This window comes from Myotis davidii, unplaced genomic scaffold, assembly GCF_000327345.1.
Source record: "Myotis davidii unplaced genomic scaffold, ASM32734v1 scaffold334, whole genome shotgun sequence".
Classification (NCBI taxonomy): Eukaryota; Metazoa; Chordata; class Mammalia; order Chiroptera; family Vespertilionidae; genus Myotis; species Myotis davidii.
This window is the reverse complement of record NW_006285797.1, coordinates 188363-192987: the sequence shown is the minus strand read 5'-3', so window position 1 is coordinate 192987 and position 4625 is coordinate 188363.

Below are 4625 nucleotides of genomic sequence, written 5' to 3'. Positions count from 1 at the left end.
ATATTAAAATATCCAATTGTTACAATTATTTTTATTGAATTTTTAGAGAGAGGGGGGGGGGTAGAGAGAGAGAGAGAGATCCATTGGTTGCCTGCCGAATGCTTGCCCTAACCCAGGATTGAACCCAAAACCTGGGTATGTGCCCTGACCAGGATTTGAACCCCCCAAGTTTGGGTGTAGGGACAATGCTCCATCCTGAGCCACACCGGCCAGGACCCAATTGTTACACATTTAACAAAAACACATGTTAAGTCAGTATCAAGATCCCATTAGATTGCATTTTGGGGGGGAACAAGCTATTTAAAAACTATTGTCTGGAAAAAAATAAGAGTGCACATTGTTTTTACTATTATGGTGATGATGATTGCTCATTGGTTAATTGGTTAATAATTAGGTAATGTATTACATTCCTGATGTAAGCCTACATCCAATGGCATAAGGAAGGAGGGGGTATTTGAGATATACAGGGTATCTCAAAAAATGTATACACACTGTAACAGCTGATAACTTAATTTTGAAAATAAAGTATGTTTTAATAAACACTGCCTTTATAATAATTCAGTGTGTGTATACATTTTTTGGGGGGACACCCTATATATCACCAGACCCTGCTGATATGATGAGGGTGTCAAAATCTATAGGTATTCATTTTCTGCTTTAAAATACTTAATTAAAAGGAATAGTGCTACCAAATTATAGCATTCATTCTTCATGTTGGATATAAGGCTACTTAACATTTTCATCACTTGTGTGGTTGGTGGACTAAAGTCCATGATTATTAAACTTATAGATAATAGCAAATTGGAATAAGTGGTTATTACTTTAGAGGACAGGATTAGAATTTTAAATGACCTTGAAAAGGTGGACAAGAATCATATAAATAGACTGATGAGTATTGAGAAAATGTGTGGGGAAGCACACATGGGAATTTTTTTAAACTACACAAACAAAATGTAACAAATTCTTGAACAAACATTTTTTAAAATGCAGAACTCACCATCCATCACAAATTGAATACACTTGAGTAAGTATAGCAATGACATTTTTCAAATGCTTCATTTTGGAGATAGTTTAATAACAATGAAAGTGGAAGAGAACAGAAAATAATATACTTTCTCACTATATCTGGTGCCGTGCAATCTCTCCTGAATCAAGGTTTACTCTAATTTGGGAGAAAATGATTTTCTGAGGACAGTTGACTACACACAGCTTCTGCATGTGATAGATTTCTCTACTGAGTAGAAGGAATGTCAGAACAATGGCACAGGGGACCTAAAATTGGGGTCTAAGTCACTTTAATATTTATAACACATTCATGCATAACATTGCACCAAGTACTACAGGCAATAAGATGCATAGAGCATTGTGTCTATGGTTAAAAGAGGATTTAGAAGAATTAAAAGCACAGCGATAGTATACATTTTCTTCCTTAATTGAATAGTAAGTAAATTTCACTTATTACATAACTAAAATTAGAAGCATTTGTCAATCATTGTGTGTCATCAAAACTTCTCCAAGGTCAATATGTGATAAAAGAAATACAGCAATATTTCTAAAAGTGAGTGTGATACCCACAGCAACATCACAAACACAGAGTAGCTTTGATGACTTAGTCACAAGGACTGTGCCCCACATATATCAAAGGATCAGAAAGCTGACAGTGAACATAATGGCTAGTTAAAAATCAATACATAGGTTTATTTTTGGCACAGGTCATTTCATTACTCTGCTTTGCTGGTATTTAAAAGCCAGTCACAAAGGTTTAAGTATAGCTGATTAGCTTTGCTGAGAGAGTAAAAATATATCAAAGATTGGATTATTCTAATGAGATTAGAAACCATCGGAGCCAAGAACCCCATGGGAAACAAATCGACATTGTTTTATCCAGTTTTAAATATAATCTTTGAATGAATTACAGTGTTTTCCTGCTATAACATGTGTTTTATCCTCAGGATAATAAATGCTCTAAAGAAATTTCCTACTCTATAGAAAATAAGTATCACTACAGGAAAAAAAACACCTTAATTATTATCCATTATATTATTTACATATTATTTCTTTTAAAATAATAATAATAAATGTAAGGTTTGGGGGTATAAAGTATTGAATAGACATAGTAGTATAGGGTCCTTCAGTAACTTGAAGTTCTCCCCCAAAGTACTCCAGATTACAAATTCTCCTCTGAGCAAACTCTCTCTCAGGATTGATGTCACTACTTCAAGTGGAATATTTTTAAATTGTATTTCCACCTAATTTTAAAAGATCACATATCAAATAAGTTAGGGAGTGCCTTTGGTGGGGGAAGAAGGGAGGAAACGGAAGTAGGGATTGAGAATAATGGTGAAAAGTTTTTTAAAAAAAAACACTAAAATGAGAAGAGATTTTATGGACTGATAAAGTGGAATGAATTAGGGAAAATACTGTTCTTAATTGTTCTAAATTTTAAAAATTATTTTTAAAAGGGAGGGTGGCAGTATTTTCTGGGGAGGCCAAAAGTTACCTAGCACAGTGGTTTTCAAGTTTTCACTGGAGCAATGGTTCTCAAAATGTGGTCCTGGGCCACCATCGGCATCCCCTGGGAATTGTTAGAAATGCAAATTATCAGACCCAGTCCCAGACCTAAAGAACCAGAAACTCTGGGGTGGAGCCCGAAAATCCTGTTTTAACAAAGCCCTACAGGAGATTTTAATGCATGATAAAGGTGGAGAACCATATTAGTAACACCTGGGAGTTTTTAAAACTACCAGTGCGCAATCCCAGCCCCGGACCAATTAAAACAGAAGCTCTGGGGATGGGGCGTTGACCTCAATATGATTTTCAACACTTTCCAGGTGGAGAATCACGGCTTTGGAGATCCCCTCTTCACCCCAGAGAAAGGAGCCAAATGGCTGAGCTCCAAAACTAAGCCTCCTTCAACAGGATGACTTGACTCGAATTACTTGGTTTTACTTTTTTATTATTATTGTTGATTTGAGAGAGAGAGAGAGCGCGAGAGAGAAAGAGAGATAGGCAGAGAGAGAGAGAGAGAGAGAGAGAGAGAGAGAGAGAGAGAGAGAGAGAGAGAGAGAGAGAGATTGGTTGATTCTTTGTATTTTTCTTTTCTATTTTTTTTAATTTTTTTGATTGGTTGATTCTTAAATGTCCTCCGGAGATCAAACAAGGAACCTTGATGTATCAGGATGATCCTCTAATCCAGCGGTTCTCAACCTGTGGGACTCGACCCCTTTGGGGGTCGAACGACCCTTTCACAGGGGTCGCCTAAGACCATCAGAAAACACATATATAATTACATATTGATTTTGTGATTAATCACTATGCTTTAATTATGTTCAAATTGTAACAATGAAATTGGGGGTCACCACAACATGAGGAACTGTATTAAAGGGTCGCGGCATTAGGAAGGTTGAGAACCACTGCTAATCAAAGGAGCTACCCGGCCACGGGTGTTTTACTTCTTTTTCAATGAAAGACTTTCTTAAAAGAAGTGTGAAAACTCTGATATGAGTGAAATGACCCATAAGACACAGCGAGAACATCCAGTGAAGTGGAAGGGGCAGCCAAGATTGAGAACCACTGCTCGAGTGGCTGGGGTGGGGAGGAGGGGTGAGGGAGTCCTATAATAGGAATACAAGCAGGCCCAGACAGAGGTTTAAAATAACAAAAGGTGGATATGGTGTCACAGACAAATCTGCATTAATCAGAGTGTGCCTGAAGTTAGCCTTGTACAACCAAATGGAAATTAGTCAGATTTAAAGATAAATTATATCTAAAATTATTTTGCAAAACAGTGGGGAAACTTGTCAAAATTTGTTGACATTAAATGTACAGGCAAATTTCCAAGCACTTATCTCAGCCATTAAAGTTCTTTGGAAAATGAGCTAGGTCCTAGCTGCTAGGGTGTTTACCGGGAGGGAAATGACTAATTGTTCAAGAGACCATGTTTCCCAACTTTTCAGTTGGGACTGACATCAAGAGAAACAGACAGAGGACCTAGCTGGTTGCTAAGTGGTTAGAGGGTTGGTCTGAGCACAGAAGAATCTCAGGTTTCATTCCCCCTCAAGGGAAGCTACCTGAGTTGAAGGCTCCATCCTGGCCCTGGTTGGGTTGTGTGTGGGAGGCAATCCATCTATGTGCCTCTCTCACATCATTGTGTGTATGTCTCTCTCCCTCCCTCCCAGCCTTCCCCCCTTCCACTCTCTCTAAAAGTCAATGGAGCCCAGCTAACATGGCTCAGTGGTTGAGCACTGACCTATAAACTAGGAAGTAGCTGGTTCAATTCCCAGTCAGGACATACACCAGGGCTGTGGCTCAATCTCCAGTGTAGGGTGTGCAGGAGGCAGCCCTTCAATTATTCTCTCTCATCATTGATGTTTCTATCTCCCTTCTTCTCTAAAATCAATAAAATTATATTTTTTTAAAATATCCTCAGGTGAGGAGTAAAACAAAAAGAGAAAGAAACAGAAACCCAGGACTCTTCCACTAGCTTCTCCAGCACCAAGATTTCAAGATATTGCACTGAAAGCTTAGCAAACATTGTTAGAGGGATTTCCACTCTTCGTAAAAAAAGAATAGAGTTCTAGCTGTTTTGGTTCAGTGGGTAAAATGTGGGCCCATGGACTGAGAGT